This window comes from Pogona vitticeps, chromosome 1, assembly GCF_051106095.1.
Source record: "Pogona vitticeps strain Pit_001003342236 chromosome 1, PviZW2.1, whole genome shotgun sequence".
Taxonomy (NCBI): Eukaryota; Metazoa; Chordata; class Lepidosauria; order Squamata; family Agamidae; genus Pogona; species Pogona vitticeps.
In genome coordinates, this window is record NC_135783.1 from 300,987,195 (window position 1) to 300,999,292 (window position 12,098).

Genomic DNA, 12,098 nt, shown 5'->3' on the forward strand with positions numbered 1-12,098 from the left:
CAGAAATGGGAAACGTTCCCTTTAAACCTTCCGTGTCTTTGGAGGAGAAGGGAGACCCAAAAGAGTTTCATTTGCTCTTAATGGTTGCTGAACAATGCAGTGAATCAGTAATGCTTTGCCAGCACTTTTTAAAAACAACTTTCAAAGCATCCCTGATACCTTAGCAACAGTTTAAAAGAAATACAAAAACTCACCCCCCACACCTCTTTTTAAAAGAGAGCCTTTTAAAAGGGAGATCTTGATCATGCCAAACAGCGTTGCTTGAGGTGTGGTTTCCTGATTCAAACCCATCCAATCCTTGTCTGTAGATGAAAGGATCACACTGCACCCCTATAAGCATCCTTATGTAGCCTGATCCAACCCATTCCAGTTTGGCCATCAAGCCAAGCCTGAACATTATCATTGGTGATCTTTCTTTTCATTGAAAATCCCAAAACTGAGCAGCTGAGTGTTTATTCTGAAGAGTTCATTGTTTTCAAACAAGTTTTGCAGTTATGTCTGCCAATGCCCTGCAGGCTTTCCAGAGAAATGGATAGTGTCTTACCTTACCTTGATTCGAGTTTGGATTCTAAAGAAGAATGTCTCATTCCAGACTGGGTTATCAGAGCTCTTTACGGTTTGTGTTCTGAATTGCTTATATGATGCTGTTGGTAGGTACAAGGTAACATAGCAATCAGATGCAGAAGCTGCAAAAGAGAACAAAATAATTCTATTAACTATATATTCATGCTTTTAATCAAACAGGTGTTAAGTCTTCATAGAGGCAAACAGGGAATTCTCCTCACTGTCTAAAGGAAGGGATAGCATCTATGTCTGAAAAGGTCTTTGCAGTAGAGAGTACGTAAGGCACAGAAAGATAATATCGTGCTAATGCCAGTTTTCTTTGGTAGAAGTGATATTCATTTTAACTATATGGCTATTAAAAGAACTTGAGTAACTGAAAGAACTGTGTAGACAAAGATACACCAGTGCACAAAGAGGAAAGATGCTCCAGGAGATGGCAGGAAACCAAGTCCCCAAAACAAACTAAGTAGATAAAGAGAACAGCCCAGAAGGTAAATTGAAGAATAGAAACCTGTGGAGAGAACAGGTCGAAAAAGAAGTAGGGCCAAAGGAATACAAAGAAAGCCAGATCTTCAGCTATGGGAAGGCTTCAAGGGAAACTAAGGACACTGCTGCAAGAATTGCGGTATGTTACATTCTGTATGCAGCATACTAATCAGTAGCCCAACTTATAATTTATAGAAGGGTAATTTGAATGACTATAACTTCAGAACAACTGGATCATATACAAGACACAATTCCTCATCTCTTCTTGGATTCTGTTTGTATGGGATCAGCCCAACTATATGAGACGTTAGGCTTCAACACTTCATCTTGTACAGAGGCCACTGATCCTGTGCTTTTGTTGCAAACAGCATTCTTTTTCAAACATGAGAAGCTGAAACAAGTATTTATGTATCTATTTTCCTTGTGGAACAAACTGTTGAACTGATATCATTGTGGGTGCAATGGGACCTCGCTAGTTACATGGGAGCAAAAATTAGGAAGCTCCAGACAAATCGTCACTCAAAGCTTCTTTCCATGTTATGCCGAAGAAGTGTAACTGGAAAGAGATCAGCTGAGTTTTTATAGAACAACGGTGCCCATCCTGATGGTCTTGGGCTATAAATCCCCAAATGTTCAGAAATACCTTAAACTCTGACCTATGCCATTCTAGGTGTTAAAGGGTCACAGTTGGTCTGCCTACTACAAATATAGTTTTCAAAGTGAAAGATTGGCCCATCACTCTTTGAGTAGCCCTTTGTGAGCTGACATATACCCTCTGAACAGGGAATGGCAAAAACTAATGTTTCAACAATTAAAATGTTACTTTGGAAACATTATTTATACATGATTAGATTTTAAGACCCTATTTCCTGCATTAGTAATCTAGCCAATAGCCATATTAGTCTGTTGTAGCACAAGAGACACAGGCCGTATTGTATAGCGCCTTTAAGACTAACTAGCTTTACTGGTGTTGGCCCAGAAGTGTAATAAATTTAACATTAACATACTAATTCTGCACTAACATAATAATTGCATTATTTCCAAGCTCTGGATTAGTTAGTCTTTCCATTCCTTTGAACTGTATGAACTAGTGTTACACAGACCTACTCTTGAAGATGATCACTGAGTGTATGTAGCCATTTGTAATAGGTAAAGCATGATAATTTTTGCATAAACAACATTACCTAAATACCTGATAGGAATTCCTGTCTATGACTAACAGAACAGAGCAGCATACTCATATGCTCATACTGATTTTGGAAGTAGAATGAAGCTCCTACTGTGTAAGTTTCCATGATTTTACAGCTCATCCACTGATGAACTAGGACAATAGTTCACAACCTTGGGTAACCCAGATGTGTTTGAACTGTAATTCCCAGAAACCCCAGCCAGCACAGCTAGTGGTGAAAGCTTATTTAGTCCAAGAACCCCTGGGTTACACAAGGTTAGTAACCAGAGAAGTAGGTTATTTCACTCTTAACCTATGCCAAATTATTGTTTGGCAAGTGGGTAGAATGGGCCAGCTTTGCCATAGAGATCAGGATCAATATGTGGGAATAATTTAATATTGCCAGAAAATAAAATTTATTTAGACATACTGGCTGTGGGAATCTGGGAGTTTTCCCCCCCAAAAAACAGGTAATTTTTCTAAGTCCTGCAACATCATTTAGGCATTCATTTTGCCATGTTTACAGAATTTCACTGGGAGTCTAGTTGCAATCTTATTCTCTCACTTCTTTCATCCTTTTCTTGCCTCAAAAGGAAGGAAGGATGGAATAGCTGCATAACATTGCATGATTGGTAATGATCGAAGCCATCCTCCAGATACTAATCATATAGAAACACTTTCCAGATGTTACAGGTACATGGACTGTAAACAAGAGAGGAAAACAATGACAGCAAGCCATGACCGATCTGTTCCAATATATGAGACTACCTGCTTCGATCCATGTGTGCCTACAACTCTGCATGTTGCTTTTGTAGATGTCAAACAGGGCTTTCTAAGGATCTGCATTAGAGATGGGAATATTCATATTCATATACGAATACACATGCGGCATTAATGAGGGTTCAGCCCCATGAGGCCGGATGGGCCATTCACCGATCCACTGCAGACACAGTTCTTCCTTCCCTCTCTTCCCTTTGTCATCCTGCTCTTCCTCATATTGTGCTACGAGCCCACACAAGATTCCTTACACTAATTCTTCTTTACTATTTTATTTAGTGCAATGGTAAAAGGAAGAGGATACGCAACTTACATGTATCTCTGGAGATGATGTTGGCTTTTATGATTCTGACAGACAGGAGGGAAACTGGAAAAAGTTGGTTCTGCAACGAAAGCAAAGCCAATGAAGTTCATACGAGCCAGCCCAGAAGTTACCGTGGGCTCTTCGGTATGTGACACAGATTTAAACACATTGTTTTTTAAGAAGAAATGTTGATGCAAAAGTCATCACAGACTTCCAATGTGGCCTATAGGCTGTATCATATCTAACAGTCCTCTGCCATCCCATCTCCCTAGTCAGTCCTAAGACTCCTTGGAAGCTTATCCATGAGGGTCAGGTCTTGTGAACAAGCTTTTATGAATGATGTGCATGACATTCAGCCCATAGTGTGCGTGTTTTCCTGCCATAATAACCAGAAGAGAGTTTTGGATGCTGATGGTTTCTCTGGCCAAAGGCAGTGAATGGAAATGCCAGAACAGTAATATGAACACATGAAAGCAGGGTCAGCCGGTCAGTAGGCGATAGTTTATGTAGACAGAAGTGGAGGGAAGAAAGAAGGTCTAACAGCTTTGTAACAGATGGTGGGACTGAATGTCTCTTGATTAGAGTTGGGATATTCATATTTGTCTCTCAGGGAAGATGAATACGCGTATTGCCACCACAGGTGGCTGGACCAATTGGATTCACACACACCCCAGAACCAGGATGTCCACTTACGGCTTCTGATGCAGAACTCGCAGCCGTTATCATTCATGCTACTACAATTGTGGAAGTAGCCTTGCTGGGGCTTCCCCGCCTCCCTGCACTGCTGACCAATCTGGTGAGGAGGCAGGATGATGAGTCTCCCCACTCGGTTGCTGACTGGTCAGCAGTGCAGAGAGGTGGGGAAGCCCCAGCCGGGCTACGCCTGCAATTGGTGCAGTGTGAAGAATGATGGCTGCAGCTTTGCATCACAAGCAGTAAGTGGACAGCCTGGTTCTGGGGGGTGAGTCCAACTGGCATGGCCATGTGTGGTGGCGATATTCGTATTCATCTCCCATCTCTACTCTTGATTTAAAGGGTTCCACGTTTCTAGAGTGTACCAGTCAGCTCTGACTGATCAGCAAACCAATGTTTTCTGCAAGGTTCTTGAACATTTGTGCCAGATTAACATAGATCAAAACACTGAAAATCCTTATGACTGAACTTAAACAAACTTATTTCTCTGAATCATGGTTAGAGTCCTAAGGTCATGCATGTAACACGGTCTAGCATTACATCCAAATTAGAACTGTGTTGACATCTCTCACACATATTTATTTATACATAGCTTCCAAATGTGTGTGCCTGTTACTATTACAGTACTACAGTAGTTTCCAACTGAAAGCATTACAAAAATATGTATATATAGTCCAAAACAACAAGAATAGCAATGAGAAATAATTAAAGACTATTTTGATTTGTTTGCTGCCCAGAGTAGTGGCCTTGCCACTTAGTCGGGTGGGATAAAAATACAAAGAGGAAGGTATCAGCAAGCAGCAACTCTGCAATGGGACTAGGCATTCCTTCAGGGACATGGTTCTCAAGATGTGTAAGGCTGAGTATCTTTATGTTCTCTCTGCCTTTGATCTAGAGATTCTATCTCATGTACTTGTTAGAAAATCCAGCAGTAGGCACAGACACGCTGCCAAGATTTGCAATAACCTTTCCTCATCCAGGATCATAAAGCCTTGAAGAGGTGGAGGCCTTGTCAGAATGTGCAGCTTTTTGCCTGTATGCTCATGACCCAGAAGGCTATGCAACACAGCTACAAATAGTTTAACAGGCTGAAATGTGCTACCCTGTATCAGACGTTTTACTATCATTTAAGCCAGTGGTCTCCAACCTTGGGCCTCCAGATGTTCTTGGACTACAACTCCCAGAAGCCTTCACCACCACCTCTGCTGGCCAAGGTTGGGGACCACTGATTTAAGCAGTCTTGGATGCAGAACATGACTCCTCAGATATATCAAGTATATTCCTGTAAAAGCATGTGCAGATTCCAGACTAGTTTGCTCCAGGAATTAATCATGTGATCACCAAAAAAAAGGAGTGAACCAGCCTGTCCCCTTAGCAGACCTAAAAATGGGGGAAATGCTCATCTGATCATAACCTTAGTCATAAAGCTTGCTTGACGTCCTTGGGGCAATCAATACCTCTCAGTCCAAGCTACTTTACAGGCTGAAACAGGGAAAGGAACGCCATTTCAAAAAGCCGTCTATATTGCTGGCACACATAAACAAATATGATATTTGCCATGCACAAGGGCTTCTGGTGGTTTTTTTTTTTTTTTTCATTTTTCACCAGCAGGTCTTACTGATGATAAAACAAACAAACAAACAAAACCCCTAAAGGTCTAAGAGAATGTCATAGGAATCCTTCATGAGTGACATACTCTTTTATGATCGCAGGGGAAAAAAAGCACAGAAAAGTGAAGATAAAACTGCAGAGATCAGGCACAAAAGCAAAGTGCGATATGTTTCAAAAACCAAATTGAATATTTTATTACAGCTAGAAAATGCCCTAGTTTAACTTTCTTTGCCAGAGCAAGTGCCAGCCCAGAAACTCATATTTTGTTTCCACTTCTCAACATACATCCTTCCAAACCCTCATCCCCATAAGCTACTGCTTTCTTTTACTGCTATGGGCTCATATGAGGTTCATTGCAGAGATTGGTCAATCTATTTTTTCAGGCTATATCACCCAGAATCCTTCAGCCACCACAGTCAGTGGATTCTGGGAGTTGTAATCCAAGAAAGAAATGTTGCCAAACTTTGGCTTTTAATAACTTCCTCTTTCCAGAAATTTAAGATCCACAACAACCATGAGATCAATAAAGATGATCATAACAATACTACTAATAGTAATAATAGGCAAAAGCGTTGAATAATTTATTCTTCTTCTCCTATTTGTTTCCAAAAACTGTGGAAAATAAAAATGGAACTCTACAGCTCAAGTCCTATCTGGTTGTGCCAATTTATGTCCCAGCAGATTATCTTTATAACATAGTCCAGTATTTATTGTAGAGCTTTCACCTTTGACCACGTTAATGTATTCTCATATAAGCTACTAGAAGGAAAATGCTTTTGCATCCCTTATTCACAATGCCTTTCTCCTTTCCAGTTAGGTATGGTGGAGACCATCAATCATGTTTTGTTTATTTTATCAAGCCTTTCAAAATATTTAATTTCTCCTTTTTTTTTAATTCTCAGGCAGATCTGACCAGTGTCATGTCTACCTTCTTCTTTTTGATTTTTCATAGCACATCTTAAGGCAGGGCTAGTCAAAGTTCAGCCTATAGGCATCATGTAGCCCTCCCTCCATTGGGAAGGGAAATTTCCTGGCCTCCTAGATGCCTCCATGAGTGACATACTCAAATGAGCCAAATATGCTTTCAGAATCCTTAGTCCAGTGAATGCATTTTGCCATTCTGGCCATCTGGGAGGCAGGCCTAAAACAGATCCAGGGACCAGAAAATAATCCCGAATTGACAGCCATGCCCCCAGGAGGCTTGAAAGAGGCAGATCTGGCCATTTTTGGAATTTAAAAAAACATTGGAATTTTTAAGCAAAGAAAAAAACATTTTTCTTTCAGGATGGAGACTCTGGATCTCTGGCAAACGTGTCTCTACAAGGTCCAAAGGTCAAATGCTGTCTCCAATCTCTGATTGTTGTCTGAACCTATCTTTAAAGAAAAGTACATCAGAACTCCATGTGTAATCTGAGGACTGCCACTCTCTCACAAACCTGCTCCAATCTAAGGAACTAGGGGAACTGGTTTGTGGCTTTGATAACTCACTAGTAAACAATTTAGTGGAATCATGCTATGAGTTACCCATTCCCTCCAGTAGTTTTCATTACTAGTTTATTTATTTATTTATTTATTTATTTATTTATTTATTTATTTATTTATTTGTTTATTTGTTTGTTTGTTTGTTTGTTTGTTTGTTTGTTTGTTTGTTTATTTGATTTGATTTGATTTGATTTGATTTGATTTGATTTGTACCCCGCCTATCTGGACTACCAGACCACTCTAGGCGGCTTCCAATATAAAATAAAAATAAAATGCAATAGAAATACAAAAATGTGCATAGACATGGAATAACAATTACAATCACAGTAAAATAAGGAAAAATAGTATAAGGAAAAATTAGAAAAAGAATTCAGGAATTGGCTGGAGGGAAGGCCTGGATGTATAGCCATGTTTTTAATTGGGTTAAAAACCAGCGTAGAGGTTGCGTGAATCTCCGGAGGAAGGTTGTTTCAAAGGTGATTAGATAGATAGATAGATAGATAGATAGATAGATAGATAGATAGACAGACAGACAGACAGACAGACAGACAGACAGACAGACAGACAGATAGATAGATAGATAGATAGATAGATAGATAGATAGATAGATAGATAGATAGATAGATAGATAGATAGATAGATAGATAGATAGATAGATAGATAGATATGCATGCCAGATACACAGAAAGTATTCCACTTATGCTGCACAAATGTTATGAGGATTGCCACCTTCTATTTCAGAAAAACTCTGGAACACAAGTGAGAGCTGCAAATGCTCAGGTGAAGTACTGTAGCTCACAGTTCCAATTTCTCATGCCTGTTCCAAGATACTCCATTACAACATCCATCTGATACTCCACTCCCTCCAGTTTTAGACATGTTTTGTTTTTAAAAGTAGAACAACATGGTTCTAAAAACAGAGCAACATAAAAACAGAGCAGCAGAAGTTCAAAAAAAGGGAAGGAAGAATCACCTCAGAACAACCCAGCACGACCTGACCATGCTCACCAACCATAGTATGGTAGATTGTTTGTGGGAGTGGGAAAAATGCAGGAAAAGGCTGGTTGGCTCAAATCCTGAACAAAAATACTCAACAAGACAGTATTTTGCTGTAGGCACCACTTAGCCTTAACAGCGTGGGACACAAAATGGAGCAAAGGCCTTTAAAATGAACAAACTTCTAATATGTATACCAAGAAAGAGAGATCTCTACTGTACAGCCACCACCTTTCTGAGTCTTTCTTAGATTTACAGATAAGAGCCTTAGTGTTCAATTTCATGTTACATTCTGCTCATTCCATGACATTCTAGCATTATCACTCCCAACATATACTTTTACCACGAGAACTGCCTACCTTAAATCACACAAAAAAATTTATTCCCTCTTCAGTTTTCTTTTCATGTGCTTCATTGCTGTCAGATGCAGCTCATGCACGCTGCAGCTAGTGAGGGGAGGAGGCAGGCTCTGCCACAGGGACAGCCAAGATGGCGGCCAGCTCCTGCATTCTAGGACTCACCAGGCTGCAAACCTGGCCTCCAAAGTTATTGGACTGGGGCAACCTAGGCTTATTTAAAGTTTTAGTTACTAATTACTTGAGTCACATTCTAGGAAAATATATTAAGACACGCTGACTTTTCACACAGCATGCTGCTGAACAAACAGGCTCTGGTTTGAATACACACTGTGCTCCTTTTGCTTGCTGTAGGTCTAGGACACCTTCACTATCATTCAGTGTATCCAAATATACATTATACTGTACTGACAATCTGACCTGTTATGGGAAATATAAGCTTAAGTTAGCATATGAATCACTGAGAATTACACTTGTATAACATGGTGTTAAAGAGAAGGAAATCCAGCCTCACCTGGGGGGGTGGGGGGTGGGAGGATCTTTAGAAGTAGATTGTGTACACTTCTAAGAGTTCACAATGTCTCTTCTTAGCAACTACTTATTAATGTAATTTTAAATGACTGCACGCCCTTGCTGTCTGTGCCATTAGTCCAGACACTGTGATTCAAACAAGGCAAGAGTGATTAACTGATTAAAGGGGATATATGCAGACATCCAAATGGCTGACGTTGCTATTTAGATTACCTTAAGCATCCTTCAGTCTTGAGAGACTATGGTAACATGTTCTGAATGGAGGACTTGGAACAGCGTCTAGTGTGGCTGAGAAGGCCAACTGGAGAGTAACAATCCCTTCCACACTGAAGACAAATACAGTCTGTCCCCTGTCCAGCTCCCTGATTTTTCTTCTTTTGGGTCTGCCTCTTTGCCTCGGCCTGCTGGACACATGTCTCTTCAAAATGGCAGAGGCCATGATGAACCGCTTGCCTCCAGGCTGAATGCTCAGATGTCAAGGTTTTCCATCTGTTGTATCGCAGCTGTGATCTCCCTCTGGGGCAATTTCCCTACACTAATTTTCCATACAGGAGATCTTTTTTAATCCGGCCATCAGCCGTTGTCACAACATGCCCGAGCCAACATAGACATTGCTGTTTCAGTACTCAGTTCCATGTCGATGACAGCTGTCTTGCGCACGTCGTCTATTTCGTGCAGGTTGTCAGAAAAGCCAGGGGTCTTTGTCCAAACATTCCAGGTGCCCAACTTTAGGACATAAGTTTTCTTATGGTTGTTGCATGGTGCAGGGTTAAGCCCCCCACACCCCATGAGATTAACAGACTGTGGTAAGGTAACACCTTACTGTCTAGGGAGTGCCCAGCTTAAGGCAGGCGGTAGCTACCTAGTGAAGTGCAATGACCTCTCCCACCATTGGAAGTAGCCCCTGGCATCATGCTCTATGCCAATCGAGCAAAGACTTACAACCGGTAACTGCTACTTTCCGTGTTATTTCAACGCTGTATGTGAAGCTGGAGTGTCCTCTCTAGAGCCTGAAGCCTGGGTAAAATAATATGGAGGATGGGCTGTTACCTAAGCAAAAAATCCCCCCTCTCCACATCACTGAAATAGTCCAATGGAAAGGCAAGAGCCAATACAACTGGTTCTAGCGATGTTGCAGGAGTTGCCAGAATGACATGAACTGCCTCTGGGACTCCGGCTCCAGATTTTGCCTCGAGGTTAACTCCTGAAGCCTTTTCCATCAGTGGATGTAGCCACAAGGTAGTGGAGGTTTGAAATCGGAGTTTTCCTTCTCCTAGATGGGCTGCCCTCCAAGGCTGACGAGTTGCACCTACTCAGCCTGTTCCCTAAGAGACCTTGTCTTCCAAGAGGACCACCAACTTACACTTAGAGCATTTTTACCCAGGAACCTCATTTGGCAAGAGAACAAACATACCACGGGTGTTACATTGCTATTACTGTGGATGTTATTAATGCTCTAATTGATGCCCCATTCTCTAGTGGTGCTTGTCAATGAAACCCTGGCAAGCACATATCTTTAAGCCACACTTGTCTTGTCCAGCAAAATGATTAGAAGGGATCAGCTTTTTAACTTGCATGCAGCCTGTACAGACAAAAGACTCTTAATAAGGAAAAAAAATTACACATCTGACATCCAGAGCTAGCAGTATATTGATCCTTGCCGATATATTTGTTATCTACTGTACTTCTTGCCATTTCATGCCAAACCAAATTTTAACATTGCAAGCAAAAGTCACTAAAACAGCTATTATTTTAAACTTTAAAATCTACAGTGTGGTACACTCTGATGCATTATAGATTTTTTTATTACTCTGTGATTGAAAGAAGGTAGAATCTTTAAAGAGAGCTCTTGTCCTTCCCTCTTTTGTTCTTCTCTTCCTTTTCTATTAATTTCAATAGTCGATAATATGAGTCACTGAAAAGTTGCATGTAGGATTCTGATCCTATTCCTGTCATGCTTTATTTTGACTTCTCATTTGCTGTTAACAAACTAGAATTTCACCAGTCATCTATTTATGCTCCCCCCCTCTTTTTTCTCTAGAGCAGCAGTTCTTAACCTTTTCTTTAACAAGGACCATCTTTAAATATTATTTATTGCCACGGACCACCAAGAGTACTGTAAATTCAAGATTTTTAAGATGCATCAAAAATGTATTTAAAGATTCTTGTGAAGAGTCTCATGAACAGATATTCCTTGCTGTAATGGCGACACTTTTAAGATGACTGGAAGAAGCTTCATTTGTTGATGAATGCACCTTCATCAACAGCATCAGTTCTTTTATAATTCAGCCAGCAATCCATTCTGAGGCTCAGCCAAAATGTGTTGTTATGAAATTCACTGTGATAATATCAAAAAGTCACTTTACCTGCCAATAACGGTTTTATCAGCAGAAACTGAAGAAGAAAGATGATCACGAAGTGCATCTGAACACTCACTCACACTGACACTGACTGACTCTGCCTCTCTCTTCCCACAGCTTCTGACTGTCTATGCAGTGGCGAGAAATGTTACATGCTGTCTGTCAGCCACTAAGTGTCATTCACTTGCATATTCTCACAGTGTCCATAAATATCAAACAGTTATTTGCTATCAAACAGTTATTTTCATAACCGATTTTTAAATTTTGTTTATTTTTAATGAATGAGGTAGGTTAGAAAAACCAAGTTTTACACAAACAAGCAAGGGAAAGATTTCAATTGACAGTTCTTCTGGTTCAGAGTCAATTCAGTTTAATTATAAAAAAATCTGGTCTTAACATGGCCTTAAAATCTTATTTAATACTATGATTTTTAGCACTCTCCTTCAGGGTTAGTCTACTTTTTTGATATTAACAGTTGATATTTGCCCACAGATCTTGGTTTGACAGAGAGAATATGGCTTTTCCATCTTCTTCTGTTTATGACTCATTCTCCTGCTTCTTTTCTACTTTGTAGGCCAAATTCTTTTATGGTTCTGCTTTATTTTCTGTCTTTTTTGTACTTTCTCTTTTGATGTGTGATCTATTTCCGTCTAGATACTTGCAGAAACATTTCTATTTCTTCTTCTTCTGCATCTGTAGTTGGAGCATAACAGATGCAAACGTTTCCCAAGAAATCTGATTGATATTATTCCATCAGACTTTACACTATA